Source organism: Cygnus olor, chromosome 2 (assembly GCF_009769625.2).
Source record: "Cygnus olor isolate bCygOlo1 chromosome 2, bCygOlo1.pri.v2, whole genome shotgun sequence".
NCBI lineage: Eukaryota > Metazoa > Chordata > Aves > Anseriformes > Anatidae > Cygnus > Cygnus olor.
Window position 1 is genome coordinate 6,480,013 of NC_049170.1, and position 16,307 is coordinate 6,496,319.

The 16,307-nt window shown below is 47.3% G+C and overlaps 1 long non-coding RNA gene across 1 annotated transcript; it reads right to left on the reverse strand.

The window, feature by feature from the left end:
* Nucleotides 1–9,114: 9,114 nt before the first annotated feature.
* LOC121065830 lies at nt 9,115–13,068 on the reverse strand. The gene is made up of 3 exons (XR_005817345.1): nt 12,517–13,068; nt 11,235–11,306; nt 9,115–9,665 (listed from the first exon to the last, which is right to left on the reverse strand). It is a non-coding gene; the product is annotated as an uncharacterized LOC121065830 (long non-coding RNA).
* Nucleotides 13,069–16,307: the final 3,239 nt, after the last annotated feature.

A 16,307-nucleotide genomic window follows, 5' to 3' on the forward strand; every position in this document is an offset into this window, starting at 1 on the left:
AACATCTCTCCCAGCCCGTTTTTACCTGCTGCAAAGCCTCCTCCAGGCTGATGGAAGCAGAGCTGCATGAGCACCAAGCTCGTGGTCCGTCTGGAATCCTCCCCAGACTTTCAAGTTGTCAAACTAACATTTGCATCAATTTAATTTTCACATGACTCATCACTAAATGATTCAGTCTCTCTCTGAGCAGCCTTCAAATAGCACTGACCTTTCTTTCAAAGCTTGACCTCAGGTGGGGATTTAGAGGAGGAACATGAGAGTGATTCAAACGCAGATGCCAGGGTCAGGCAGCTTGCAAAGGAAGGGAGCTGTCACTGCACAGGAGATGTTCATGATGCATGGTTTCCTGCTGCCTTGTATCAGTTTCCATAAAGGACAGAGATATGGCAGGAAAGTTATTGCAAGACAACAAAAACGTGGTCATAGGACCCTAATGCTAAGATGGAAACGTGTCTTTGAGGTGAGATCTACGAGTTGTGTGAGACTCACCCAAGTCCTGTGAAGTCTCTTTGCACAGAGCTCTCTTTTCTACCTGGAGCAAGCTGGGACCCACTGGTGTTAAATTTCAGGAGATGACACTATTGAGGAGTATTTGTGAGGGGCACACGCACTCTTTTCTGAAAGCATAGAGGTCTACCTTTTTTCTCTGTTAGTTTCTGTAGCCTTTTGCTTTGCCTTTAGACACATTTCTGTGGCACATAATGACTGAGCGATCACCCCAGCACTTGGTCAAATTGAAGACTGGTGCCTGCTAAGGTTGCTTGTAAAACCTCTCTGTCCCCACTGCTTCCAGAGGAGCACAGGCATAGCAGCCCTTGGGTTGATGGGGAATGCAAAAGCCAAATGTGGTGCTAATATTTGTGCATTCGTAGGGAGGAGGGTGAAAATCTGGTGGGAGACATACTCCAAAGCAGGAATCTGCCCACAACCTGGGTAAGATGTGCCAAGTCTGGAGGCATCTACTGACCTTCCAAAGCTAGTCAGGGAGCAAACATCTTCAGTAGGTGGTCCCTATGTTGTTGACACATGTCCCAAAGCGCTTAAATCGTTCCAGACAAGGTTGGGCTCAGCCTGGCAGTAACTCCTGAGTGCAGTGTGCAGGACTTAACTCAGCAGCAGCTAATGGGGAATCAAACAGCAGTTTCAAAGAGATCATCTGGCAAAAGACCTGCAGACAGGTCTACATGCAAGGGTGGCCCCTGCAGATCATCCTCCCCATCCTCTTCCCTCGTATTTGTCGCATAGTCCAGAGTAACAAAGGAACAGTGGCTGCTTCTGAGCATCTGCTTCTTTGCACCATCCCAACAGGATCAGAGGAAAACTCAGGTTGGAAGGGACCGCAGGAGGTCACCTGCTCCAGCCCTCCTCTGCTCTCCCAGTCGGCTTCTTGGGCGAAATTAAAGCCATGCCAGGAGTAAGGAAGACCTGCTGGTTTGAGGAAGTTCCCACCAAGATGGCCACCTTGGGCTCACCTCACTAAGCAAAGTGAAGTGTTCTTTGTTCTGAAGGTGGGGTGCCAGCCCCAATTCCCAGCATGGTACCTTCCTCCCCTTCTTTTCATGTACACACAATCATCAGCATCCTCTCCACCATGAAATCCTACTTTTCCATCTCTTGTATCCCCCCAAATACTTGTACATCTCAGGTCTTTGGCTTACGTCAGTTTTGGGAGCCATCAGCAGCTTCCCAAGCTCCCTGCCCTCCTACAGTCAAGAAGGGCACAAGCCTGACATGGAGTGTCCTGGCTTCTCCTGAAGGCTTATTTTTTTAGTAACTCTTCATTTTCAGAGATTATTGGCTTGCTTTTATCATGAAAGCTGCCCCTGGCGATATTCGTCCTTTCTTTGTGAGAAAAACATCCCGGGCCCGAAGTTATATAAGTGTCACATGGGTTTAAGGCATTTTTTCCCCACTCACTCATAAGTGTCAACTAGAGTTTCTTATCCACAGGCAGGGAGTCCAGGAGCAGTTTGTGTCTCTTTGGCTCCAGTATCTCATCACGGGGCACTTTTCACTTCAGAAATCTCTCTTCCCTTCTCAGGCTACTCCTCAAGTCAGGAGAAAGACTGTGAACTGATGTCTGAAGGGGGTCAGCACAGCAAGCAGCTTGTTTTCTTTTCCCTCTCCACAAAGCTGGAAGTCGGGAGTGTTTATAAGACAGAAAGATGCAAGCTGCTGACCCTTTCATCTCACATTTCGTTGTGAAGGATTTGAACCGTGCACTTAACAAGCAGGACACCAAGAAAAGTCCCAGTTGCTAAAAACCTCATAGCTGTGAGAGCCCCCTTGTTTGTGGAGTGATAGGACAGGATTCAAAGATAAAGACTCTTTATCAGGGGGTGTAGTGACAGGACAAGGAGTAATGGCTTTAAACTAAAAGAGAGTAGATTTAGATTAGATATTAGGAAGAAGTTCTGTACTATGAAGGAGGTGAGGCCCTGTCCCAGGCTGCCCAGAGGAGCTGTGGGTGCCCCGTCCCTGGCAGTGCCCAAGGCCAGGCTGGATGGGACTGGGAGCAGCCTGGGCTGGTGGGAGGGATCCCTGCCCATGGCAGGGGGAGGCCCTTAAGGCCCCTTCCATCCCACACCATTTTTTGATTCTTTGAAAGATGTATAAATAAGTATGAAAAAATGCTGGGAAAGAGATAGCAGAAGTTGGAGAAAGAAAGAGAGTGCCAGGCTGTCCTCATGCTGGGGAGGTGAGCCAGCCATCAGCAGCACAAGCGGACCTGAGCTGGAAAAGCTCAGTCTTCGTCCTTATCTTTGTTGTGGGCACCTTCCTCCACGCTGCCAGAAGTTCCTAGCAGCTATGGTCAAAGCCATAACAGCATGCAAGGATGGTCCCTGTCTACTCCAGACACACCCTCTGTACCAAAATCCAGGGTATTTGCTATGATTTAGCCTTAGACCATGAAAGACTCTCCCAGAGCTTTAGGACACCTCTCCAACCCCTTCCCCTGGATGGCTTTGTGGGAAGAGACAGTGGAGAAGTTTCCATGATTAACTCAAGGCTGGAGCCCCGAAGATTTCTAGTCATTAGGGCCAGCTTTATGAATCTGTGCTAATATATTAGCCTCCTAATGTACCCATCTACATTAATGGTCCTGATTTATATCAGTGTTGAAATGACTTTGTTTCACTGTGTTAGCCTGAACACAACAGATCCTGAAACATTAAGATCTCTTAAGGAGAGGACACTTCATCATTTAGCTTGCTACTAAGACACTTTTTCTAATATTCCATCAACATTAAAAATCTTTAAAATGGCCATGAAACTCAGATATAGAAACAAGAAAAGTAGTGTGAAGTCGTGTTGGGTCCTGACAAGTTCTGGATAACTGCAAGCAAGATTTTTGCTCAAATTTCACACAAACTGTGCAAAATAAGATGGAAAGATGTCCTCCCATTTTCATTTTTTTTTCTGACCAGAAATGATTCAGTTTCTTACAGTTTTAAGAAAAACACTTTCAGATGTAAAGCATGGTATTTGGACAAATGTCTCTTACACCTCTGGAACATGTCTTGCTGATCTATAAACTGCTCCCTTGATTCAGCCACAAATTTCAGCTATAGCTTTATCTAGGTCTCTTTATCCCCATATTACAAGAGTTTGATTCACTTCTTTCCCACCCATAAAATTTGTCTGAATACATGCAGTATCACAGAAACATAACTGCTGTCATACAAGAGGAGACTTTCCAGAGCTGAGATTTGTGCTCTTGCTTTCATTTTCTTTGAAGTACTTGAAGTGTATTATTTTACAGTGTTGTTAGCAGAGAAGTGTAGCACCTAAAATAAGAGTCTGAGCTGTGGACACGTTGATATTAAGGATTTAGCCAATGCACTTAATCCTTATAGCAGGGTGTGATATACTTCCTGGGTTTAGTTGAAAGAAATTTGTTGTTTGATTTTGTTGGTGGTGGTTGGTTGATTTGTTGTTTTTTTGTTTGTTTTTCTGATTCTTAGATCTTTTACAACAGCTTTACAGCCCACCCCCAGGCTCTTTTGATGAGAACTGCCACTGATCAGCACTGATAATGCAGTAAAAGAGGGACTTGATGGACATCTTCATATCTCTATCATCCAAATGCTGACGGGAACGCTTCCAGATCAATTGTATTGCTGTGTATGAAACCATCTGAAATACAATATTTTGATATACAGATTTTTTTTTCATAGGCTTGAGCAATGTATCTTGCTCAATATAAACTCAGAAAGAGGGGATAAATGCCTCCTCCAAAACCAAAAGAAAACCAAAAGAAACAGACCCCTTGGGTACCTACAGATTAGATGGCAGCTGAGTTATGGCTTTGAGAGCCTTGGTTATGTTGAAATTTGGTATTTGCTTTAAGGCTTTTGGTTAAAGTTTCAAGAGATTGAAATCCCCAATTCATTTTATTTCTCTAGAAGATATTCATGGATCATTAATACATTCAGTTTATTTAATAGACAATAATAGCATTACAACAGGAAAAGAAGGGGAAAAATCAGTACAATAATTTGGTTAAGTGGCTGAGCCTGCATGATGGGGCTGGGAGTTCTGGGTTTCATTGACCCCATGTGTGACCTTGAGACAGCTGTGTCCGACTATTCATTTGCCTTCTGAATAACAACCTGCATTACAGGGGTGATGCAAACTCACTGTTCCGCCTAGGAAGACCCCAAAGAGCATCTCATGAATGGTACCTCCCTCCCCTGGAGGAGCTGGCAGAGGATCAAGGCTAAACATCCCACCAGGACATCATCAGGGTGTGATACGCAGTCCTGCTCCCTGCCAGGGCATCATTGTGCCTGGCAGGTTTGGGTGAAGCAAAGGTGGGATATGGGAGTAACCAGAGAGATAAGCTTGCACTTTGAGCTTCTCTCTCTCAGAGCTTCATTAGCACACAGTAATGTTCATTAAAACCAATGACCACCCAGTTCAAGCCCCACTATTTCTTCATTTCCATTTCTTTAGTAAACTTGCAGCATCACCATTGAACATTTCATTAATATACGGCCATAGGTGACCTGGACTTGATCGATTACCTAACCAGGTATCATGCCTCATCGCCTACCTAATTGCATCCCTAAAAGAAATGGCACTTGGTCCTGTAATGTCCTATTTAAAAGTAATACAGTTGTGCTGGAAAGCTGTTAATGGTGCTGTGCCACATTTCAAAACAACACAGTGGCTAAAAACTCATTCAGGAGGAAGGCACTGATGTTAGGTAATGAAAGGAGAAGTGATGTAAATCCTCTGTGTGTGCTCTTCTAATTGTTTAATGCATGAAAATGGACAAACGCTTGTCAAGTGTTTCTTTGTTTCAAAGACAGAGCTGGTAATGCACGGGAGGATGGGTTGGCTGCTGCTGGCGTGGGCTGGCCCACTCCCGATGGGGTCACCACACTTCTGGCAGTTTTTACATCAGCAGCGAGTCTGGCTCTACAATTATGCCTCTTCTGAGGAGCTAATTGCATGCTTCGTATCAGGCCCTGCCTCTCCAGAGCAGTCTTCGGTACCGATTCCTAAATAAAAGTGCATCTCAGAGGAGTTTGATTCGGGAGGCTGCAGGCATGATGCGGATGACCTGCTTAGGTCCTTAACATGAGCACAGTGACAGCAAAAACACCAGGTGCCTTGCCATGCTAGGATGATCCAGACTGCCTGCATCGAGCACCTCCCGATGTTTGCCACCACCCGCCTGCGCAGGATGGGTATATTTTGGTGCTGGTGACCTGGGGGGCTGACAAATGGGAGATCAGGTTTCTAAGAAGCAAGAACAGACTCCATCCTACAGCTGCTCTATGCCAGCCCGTAGCTTCTCCATTCTAGCCCTGCCACAGGCCATGGGTACGCCAAGAGTAGGACTTTCTCCATGTCCAGCTCCAGAGGTGGAGTTGGGATGTCTAGGATGCACCATACCTAGGACAGAGAAACAGAGCTTGAGAGTATCACTCGCAGGCAGACAGACCTGCTCTGGTCTCTCATCTCAGGAGTATTCCTGAGTTTTTCAGCCAACAACTGTCTCATATAAAAGGAATAAGTCATGCCTGAAGGAGGACCGGCCATGAGGTGAGACTCAGCAGCTCCCCAGGGTCACCTGGGCCAGAGCATCACCCATCACTTTGCGGCTAGGATGCCCTTCCCTGAAGCCTAACTTTATTTTTCTTTGCTGGCAAAATACAGCAATTTCTTCCAGCTCTGCCCCCACAGACATTCCCCACCCTCCTAGATTAGAAATTCATAGAGCACACAATAGGACCGTGATTGCTATTTTCCACATTCTGCTCATCGTTTTCTTTAGTCACACCTCTGTGATGTTTAATAAGTCCTTATTGAATTTGACAGCAGTCGTATGCCAGAAGCACAGACACAGCATTAGTCATATTTCCTCTACTCTGGAGTAATCCAATAATGGCTAGGTAATTAAAGCCTGCCCCTTACTAACATGTTGGGCTTCATGCTTTTTCTTTTGTATATTCAAAATCTAGTCTTTTTTTTTCCCTGCAGATCAGCCCTGCCAGAATTGCACAGAACCTTGTGAGCTGTGTGGTGAAGGCAGTGCCAGAACATCAAGGAACAAGGAAAGAGCAAGTAAAACGAGAGCAAAAGAGGAAAAAAAGGAAGAAAAGAAAGATTGAGGGAGAAGTGAGAGGGGACTACCTGCAAGCCACAGGCACCCCAGGCCTTTGCCTGGTGCCTTGTTTTAGACTTCTGCAAAGTCACCCCGAAAGTGAAGGAGCAACACGCACCCCATGGTGCAAGGTAACATTGCAGTAGGACACACAGGCACATCAGGCAACGTGAAATAAGAGTGCTTTAGAAAAGATGCTGATCTGTACACCAAAATCCTTTTTTTTGAGTGTTGAGCTTTTACTTCACATCTGAAGAGAAGCAGCTATGAGGCAAGACAATTACATCTGCTGGTAAACCCATGATATTTGAACCTTTTTCTCACCGGTGCTCCTCATGGATTTCCTTTCTCATTTTGTTCTCCCTCGTCCTCTTTTACCTTGACTTTCTTTTGAAAGCCAAGGACAGCACTTTCATATGCCAATGCTTAAAATTAGGACATAAGCACACTTTAAAATAAATATCAGGTCAACAGCACAACTATATTATCATTAAGACTGACAGCAAACTAATGCTGTCCACATAAGGTGGTTTCTAACCATTTCAGGTATGAGGTACGAGAGTGAGGACCTGGTCGCACAGAGTGACCCTCAAAAGCCAGATAATTGGGGTATTTATCTAAATGTACCAAGTGGCTTTAAGACTTTTCTTGGGAGCCCTGATACATTGGCTTTCCCTAAGGGAAGGATCAGTGTGCCAAGGGTGCAGCGCTGTCCTCTGGCCGTGGGCAATAGCATCATGAACCTCCTGGGCTCCAGGCTGTTCTGTGGATGAGATATCTTTTTCACATTAGATGTTTGCTGATGAGAGCTCTGGGGACCCAAACATCATGGCAACATCCTGAGCTGGAGCTCCACTTGTTGATCCTGCTCTTTTCCTGCACTCTCATTTGCAGTGCCTGCTACAACAGCACAAACAGGGGTTAAAACCAGGATAATGCCAGAACCTGAAAGCCAGTTCAGGAGTGACTTAGCAACATTGGCAGGAGATGGAAATATAAACTATGAAGGAGGTAAGGTGGGTCAAGGAGCCAAGCACGGTTGACCATGAGTGCAGATCCACTTTCACCTATAAAAAATGCTTAAATGTGCCAACCCACTCAAAGAAGAGTAGCAGTAGCAGCCAGGAATACAACACTTGTAAAAACAGGTGCACTTTCTCTGACCCCCCTTTCACATAATACTGAACTTTCAGCCTAAATAATGCCTTGAAGGCCAAAATCCCTTTCACATAGCTAAAGTTGGGTATATGTTTCTGTATCCTGATGCTTCAGGGCTTTTTGCAACCCAAATATAGCTGAAGAGAGCTAATATTAGTGCTTTAATTTTTCAAAGTCTTGGCCGTCAAGCCCAATATATTAGTGTTTATATTGTTAAATGTCTACCCTAAATTATATAGGTGGTGCACCATGAGTGACTCAATGTTTTCATTTCCTGCCTTCTTAAGTCTAAGGAGGCAAATTTCCTTTTTATGAAGAGCCCCCTTTGAAGTCATTGAGACTACTTGTGTGAATAAATGTTTGTAGGATCATGCCTTGAAACCGTAAGTCTTTTGGGTAGGAGCCTCATCCTCTCACATGTACACAAAAGGCAGTAAACAAGTACATAATTCTGCGAAATTATACATTATAGCCAAGGCCTCTGCTCTGCCATGTGGACTCATTTGGAGCTATACTTTGCTCCATTAAAAAGAGTGTGTCTACTCAATAGCTAATGCTACATTGGTAGAAACTGAATATTTCATCCTGTGGTTGCAGATGTTATTGCGAAATCAGAACGAGAGGGACTTCATATTTGGGGTGAAACCCTCTAGCAAGACCATTCTTTCCTGAACTTCAAGGCACATTCAGTGTGTCTGTACTGGTAAATTAAGCAGTATGAGATCTGCTTACTACAAATGGTACAGGGGCTTACACTAATGTTTCTCTTTACCTCTAGACTGGCTGGTTTTATCCAGATTTCTCAGGGAGAGAAGTGCCTGGCTCACACCATCACCCCTCCCACGCCCAGAAGAATGCTGGGGGGCACAGGACAAGCCTGTGACAGAAACTGTGCCAAACTCTGGACATCCTGGATGCTGTTGGCCCCACACCAAGCCCCATCTTCATCCTTTGCATATTCCGAGCACGCTTTCTGCTGCCTTGGAGCCCCCCACAGCAGGTCCCGCAGCCCCCTGCCCAGCTCAGCAGCCCACTCCCTGAATAACAAAGGGGGGTGCTGACACCCTCAGAGCAGGGCATGGGGCTGCTACATTGCCATGGGGTATTGCCCTTGGGCATATCTTGCCTTATCTCCACCAAACTGTGGAGATGTTTGCTGCCAGCTGCCTGGAGGAGGTTGCTGGTGAGCCCTGTGAGGGCGAGAGCAACTCCTTTGGGGAACTGAGCAGGATTAAACCACCTCTCTCCCATGCCCCAGTTTAAAAATAAAATTGTGCTCCCTTTTTATAAGCCCACTCCTTCTTGCGAGTTCCCAGAGATCTCTGAAAGGTCACGCAAGCTGCAATAACAGTCTTTAGTAACAGCAAAATGCTTCTTTTCAAGCATTCGTGTGATGTGTCGGACATTGCTTACTAAAACATTCACCTAGCGGCGATGAAAACACCCCCTCAGACACACACACACACACCACGGATAAAAGCTCTTTCCAATTGCAGCAGGAAATGTGACATTTCAAACAGGACAGACGAGGGCAAGAATAATCCCTGGTGAAGAACAAACCTGTAGGGACTGAGAGGGGAGTGGGCAACCGCGCTGCTCTTTTCCAGCCTCGGTGCCAATATTCACATTTTCGTGGTTTAATCAACAGCCCTTCAACAAGCCCCCACCATTCCCCTTCTCCCACGGAGCAAATACAAAGTGGAGAAAAACCTGTGCTGGGACAAAGGGACAAAATCAGTTTTACAGTTGTTTGATAACAAATGTATCTTAAATATTGTGTACGTTAAACTCATGGCTTGCTGTCCACTCCCCCAGCCTGTCACAGTCCCTCCAGGAATTAACAAGGATGTAAATTCAGATCTTCAGCTCAGTGTATGATCACCAGGACCACCTACAAGCAATGCCATAGCACTTGTCGAAAGACACATCAAATGACGCATCGAGACATGAGCCCACAGTCAATAAATTACTCATCTCTAATTTTAAAATCCCATTTCCCTTTTCCCCTCCACCAACCACTCTTTCTCAGGCATGTGTTGGCTGCAGCATTTACCTGGATCATAATTATATGGTAATTATTCCTTATCCTACCCCATATGCAGACACAGCCCTCGGTGACACCAAAACTTCATAGAATCATAGAATCATAGAATACCCCGAGTCGGAAGGGACCCATAAGGATCATCAAGTCCAACTCTTGGCACCGCACAGGTCTGCCCAAAAGTTTAGACCATGTGACTAAGTGTACAGTCCAATCTCTTCTTAAATTCAGACAGGGTTGGTGCAGTGACTACTTCACTGGGGAGCCTGTTCCAGTGCGTGACCACCCTCTCGGTGAAGAACCTCTTCCTGATGTCCAGCCTAAACTTCCCCTGCCTCAGCTTCACACCATTCCCACGGGTCCTGTCACTGGTGATAACAGAGAATAGGTCATCTGCCTCTCCACCCCCTCTCGGGAGGAAGTTGCAGACTGCGATGAGGTCCCCCCTCAGCCTCCTCTTCTCCAGGCAGAACAGGCCCAGTGACCTCAGCCGCTCCTCATACATCTCACCCTCTAGGCCCTTCACCATCTTCGTCGCCCTCCTCTGGACACTCTCCAACAGTTTAATGTCCTTTTTGTACCGTGGTGCCCAGAACTGCACACAGTGCTTGAGGTGAGGCCGCACCAGCGCAGAGTAGAGCGGGACAATCCCTTCCCTCAACCGACTAGCGAAGCCGTGCTTGATGCACCCCAGGATACGGTTGGCCCTCCTGGCTGCCAGGGCACACTGCTGGCTCATATTCAACTTGCTGTCAACCACAACCCCCAGATCCCTCTCTGCAGGGCTGCTCTCCACCGTCTCATCGCCCAGTCTGTACGTATAGCCAGGGTTGCCCCGTCCCAGGTGCAGGACCCGGCACTTGCTTTTGTTAAACTTCATGTGGTTGGTAAACTTGGCACCATTAGGTGGGCCCAAGGTCCAGAAAAGTCCACCATGGAACGTTGATCATCACATTGACATCTCACTGTTCCCTGAGGCTTGAACACACTGAAATTGGGGCAGTCATCAGCACCAGTCACAACCAAAGACACCTTCCTGCAGGGAAAAAGCTTAAGGTGTCACCCTGGCAGGGTGAGGCACCTTCTGCCCTGCCCTTCGGGCATCCCAAGATGTAGGATATTCGTCTTGGACTTGTCCCATGCAGAAGAGCTGGGTTGGCTGCGTGAGCCAGCACAGGCTCAGACCTTGGGGACAGAAGTGTTTTTGGGATGCTAGCGTGGAAAACACAGGTCCCTGGGATATTTGCATCCCACCTTGCCCATTTTGCTCCTTGTCCACCCATGGCACCAGCAAACTTTGCAAGGGACATAGCTTGGTGGAAAAAGAAAGGAAATGGTGCCTTAAGACCCCATTTAAGGTGGTGGCATCACCCCCCCCAGTGTCACCTCGTGCTTCCCTCGCCCCCCTTCCCTCTTCACCTTGCCAGTGCTTTGCCTTTCTCAAGCTTCTCAGTCCAGTGTCCAGCTGCACTCGAGGAACGAATTTGTCATCTGGGGGAGGAGGGGGTGGGAAGGGTGGGGGGAGAGAGGAAATAAAAAAAGGAAGGAAAGAAAAAAAAAGTAATTTACTGTGAAGCACTGGCTGAAAATCATTTTCTGAACCACTGCACAATTTTAATCAGGCGACCATACTGTATCCAATCAAGGGAGAATTTGCGAGGGGAGCAGGGGGGGCGTTCACCGTGGTCTTCCCCAGAGGACTGTAAATCCAAGCTCTGCTCGGGAAGACAAGATGTCTTGGGCTTCGCAGCCTGCCCAAACTTAATTTGCACTAGAATTACATGGCCATTACTAATGTATACAGTGACTCGAAATGATTACTTTGCTATTAGTAAGAGCAAGGCGCTGGCTTTCGTGATGGCAGCTTCCAACAGAGGGGGAGCACCAGGGGGCGAGAACAAAGCCAGGCGGCTGTGCTGAGCCTGGAGGGGGGTGAGGAAGAGCGTGGGGATGAAGAAGGCCATGGGGATGGAGACGGCCAAGCTCGGGGGGAGTCTGGCACGGCAAAGGGCATGGGAATGGCTGGACTCAGTGTTTAACATGCTTAGCATATCTTGCATTAAATTTATATATATATATATAACCTGGCTATAAATATATAATTAATATATATTAATACACATATTTATATTATATATATATAATTAAATATATATATATATATAGCACCTGGCTTAATCTTGGGCTCACCGAAGTTTTACCATGAGCACCAAAGCTAGGGAAAGCAGAGAAGATTTAGCAGGAGAGCTCAAGTCCCACCTCTTCCTATACCCCAATGGTGACTGTGTCCCCCCAGTAGTGGGAAGCTGGGGTTCAAAGCCCTGCTTGCATATTGACCTCTCATATCCATTTCTGCTTTTTATGGACATTGCTTTTGCAAGAAGGACATGGCCTGCCTTGGACACCCTGTCCCTGGCAAGGGTTCAAAATGGGCAACTCCACAGATGGAGAGAGTGATGCTCTTCTACTGGCAAGAATTATTCTAAGGGCAGGAACATCAGCTTCTCTCCTGAAACCACCTACTCACTACAGCACAGATCTCAGGTAATGAAAACATAACCCTGGAGGCAAAGCTCCCTCTCGCAGCCACACACAGACCCTGGCTCCACACGAGCACACCCTTCGCATCCCCACCTGCAGGAATCTCCCCACGCACTTAAACACCTGAAGATGAAAGAGGCTGGGGAAATTTTGCTGCAACCTTTTTGCTGTTCCTGCACAACCACTGTTACAATTGCTCGGCAGACTACAGGGTGCCTGCAACAAAGCAGAAAGGAAAGGTTAAGAAGTTGTCACCCACGCTAATGTGCACAAAGCAATCGCTCTGCTCGCTCTCTGGCCCTGACAGGTACTCGCAGGGCTTCCAAGTGCCCCTGGCAGGGTGTGGGGACAGCGGGTGGCTCCGGGGAGACATACCCCATCACCAGCACATCTCTGCAGGTATCACAAGGGACCTGCTGACGGCACAGGGACACGGTTTGGCATCCCCCCTCCAGCAGCACCATAGGTTAGGTCAGCTTTGTCGCCTTGCTTTCACAACCTCATTGTAGCTTACCTTGCATCTTACAGGGCTCAGGTATTGCAAATGAATCCAAGCCCACGTCCACTTTCACAGCCACACTAATTCAGCTATGGTTTCATTTCACTATGCTTTCTGTCCCAATGCAGCTCCCCAGGTGCTCAGGCATGGCCAGCCTGTTCCTGGGGCAATGCACTGCCAAAGAGCATCAGCTGGGTCACAAAACAGCCATGCAGGGAGGAATGCATATTTTTCCAAAGGGGAGTAAAATAAGGCTGGACTACTAGAAAATGGGTATTTTTTAATCTGGACCTGAAGAAGAATCCACGTGTGATTTTAACCAGACTGAGATGTGTTGCCTTCGTTGGCTCTCCCCACTACTTTATAACGACTGTGCAGAGTTGTATCCCCCAGCAGGTGCTCAGTGACCACTGAGCAAACACCAGCTCCTAGTGCAGACTATGGCTCCCGTCCATCACAAAAGTGGTGGACCCAGCCTGATCCAATCTGCACGACTCACACAATGCCAGGGAGATGGGCTGGTCCTCCTCTGGATGGATGCACCATGAGAGGAGGAGATGGGGCTTGATTCTGAAGGGTCGCAGCTCCCAGTCCCAGCCGCGCTCAACGCTGAGCCCTGCTCCATCAGCTGCTAGAGAAGGTTTGCAAGGGCCTTTTTTTGTTGTCCCAGAAAACATTTATTCCTGGCACAAACCAAACTTACCTTTGTGAGCAGCCAACCACCTCCACTCTGCTTCTGAAGCAGAGCTGGAAGCACTTTGTTCCAAAAATGTTTTCTGCTTCTCTTCCCACCTGCCGAAGGCGCCGGCAGGGAAGCTGGGATGCCAGCCACTGTACCTCTTAAACCGACACCAAAAGCCTTGCATTCAGCAGTTTGAAGCGAGTATTTTGGGAATATTATGTCGCCACAGCCATTAATTTTTCACATGGCAGGTGGGAAACCTGCCCTGTTTGAAGGGCATAGTGGGAACTGCCAATTGCTCTGTAGTATTTTACACCATGGGAAAGGGGGGGACGTTTGTAGCCAGTGCTGAGCATCCATCCCAGGGCATCCATGCAGACAGTTCAGATATTTGAAGGAAATACTCAAATCTCTCATTCGGTCTTTTCTTCCAAGGCACGGCAAAGGCAGATAAGCCATTAATTGCACAGGCAGATGGCTATTAGGAAGCATATGAGAACTGGCTACACCAGCACTGTGTAGGTGGAGTTGATTAGATGGACCTGAATCAGAAAAAAAAAATAGAAAAAAAAAAAAGAGGAACATTTCCTACAACCCCGCCGATACTGGCTGATCTGCTTTGCTGCATGGTGAGAAAAGCTTTTCCTGTGTAACTGCAGGAGAAGACAATTCAAAATAACAGCAAAATTGCTCTTCACTTACCCATTGAGCCAGGTTACTAGTAAGAGTGCTTTGGGGTTTATACATAATTCCACCACAGCTTCACTGCCAGGCAACAAAACATGGGGACAGGATGAGGACAGAAGGATTTGCTTCACACCAGCTGCCATGGGTTTAACAGCACCAAGGGATTGGGTTGGCTTGGCAGCACCTCAGGGTCCCTCGGGCCCAGCCCCTGCCCCAGCAGGGCCACCCCGAGCAGCGTGCCCAGGCCCGTGGCCAGGCGGCTTTTGGAGCTCTCCAAGGAGGAGACCCCACAGCCTCTGGGCTGCCTGGGGGTCAGGGGAACCTCCTGGGCTCCAGGCTGGGCCTATGGCCTCCTGTCCTGGCACTGAGCACCACTGAAAGGAGCCTGGGTCCGTCCTCATTACACCCTCCCTTTAAGTGCAAACACAAAAAGAGTCCCAGGCGTTAGAGTACCAGAGGTGCCCACTGCTCTGGAAGCTGCCACCAAGCCCTAATGTCCCTCCCTGTTCCTCTGCCATTGCCTCTTTAAGGTGTGTATTTTGGGTGATGAACTCCTCAAGAGCCTACTGGGGGCCCGAGGCCTTCAAATTCACCAGGGAAGGCCCCAAGCCAGGCTGCTTCCCCCACAAGCAGCCCCAGGGGACAGCAAGGCCCAAATCGGCTGCTTTGGCAGTGTTGACATAAGGTGGAGGTTTCCACTTGCAAGATCGGTGGCTTCAAGGCCGTGAACTGAATAAAAGGGCCTGTGACAGGACTTCTGCTTGGATGTCTCACAAAACCAGGTGGCATACTGGCCTCTGATGGTTTTCCATGAAGGGGTTATCTAGCCAGTTCCATGAAAACGCTCATGACTGAAAACCCTCAGTGAAACCCAGTGCCCACCTCCCACAGCAGTCATTGCTGGAAGGTTTGCACCTTCCACAAATCCTGGTTTTTCTATCTACCTGTCTCCATTTATTCTACATCCAAGTGTCTCTGTCAGGGAGATGATTCCAGTAACTGAAAGGACACAAAGCTGGGTGTTGTAGAAACTGAAGCTCTTTTATGGGTTTCAACCCAAATTTCTGGGTGTGTAGGTTCTCCCCTTCCAGTTGTCACCTGCTGTATCCAATACATATTACATTTTCAGGACAGGGACTGTTTCTCCACAGGTTAGTACAGCCCTTAGCACAACTAGCTAATGAGACCCATTTTTTTTCCACTGAAGTGCAAATTGAAAATTGTAAAACAGCGCTCCGAAGCGAGCCAACCACACAAAAAATAAAGAGCAGAACTTAAAACTGCTCAATAAGATGCTTTTATAGATGCAAAGCAATATTATTGCAAGGCTACGGAGTTAAATCCTCACCTAGAATGAGATTCATGAAGAAGCTGGACTCAAAATTGTCTTTGGAGCAGATACTCAATTTGGCTGGTCAATCTAAAAGCACTTTAAAACATTGTCAAAACCCTTATCCATGAAAAATCATTAGCTCCATCCTGCACTGCTGTCAGTATAACATTTCAAACAACAATTCATTTTAAATGGATAGCATAGTATATCACAAGCAGAAAGAAAGTTATTATGGGCCAGATATACTCGATTCATATCCCCCACTATTTCTGGCCACCGAGGCCGACACTGCAGAAGCAGCCTGCCACCAAAAGGCCAGACACCAACAGCACACTGAGCTGGGACGGTGGCTGCAAACCCAAGCAGCACCAGCCCTGGTGAAGACAGGACCTGAGAGCCCTTGAGCACAGCAGCAGCTCTCACTGTGGTGTTTTAGACAGCATCGTCCTATTTACCACCACTTTCCCCGAGTCAAGATTAGGAGCAACAATCAGGAGTAGGTAGTCAGTGGAATATCAGAAAATTACTGTATCAGGCCACAGCCAGTCTAGCTGTCAACTTCCCTCACAAGTCAAGTTATTTAGCTTTAGAAACAAACATATTGAAATAGTGGAGGAATGAAGGAGTCTTCTCTGTTTCTGGAATTCCTGGCACGTAGGTGCATCAAGGGGTTCACATCATCACTAGAGATGCACAGCTGCAAGTGATCAAGCACGCAAAGGGAGTGACAGGTGGACGCAGACACAAGCA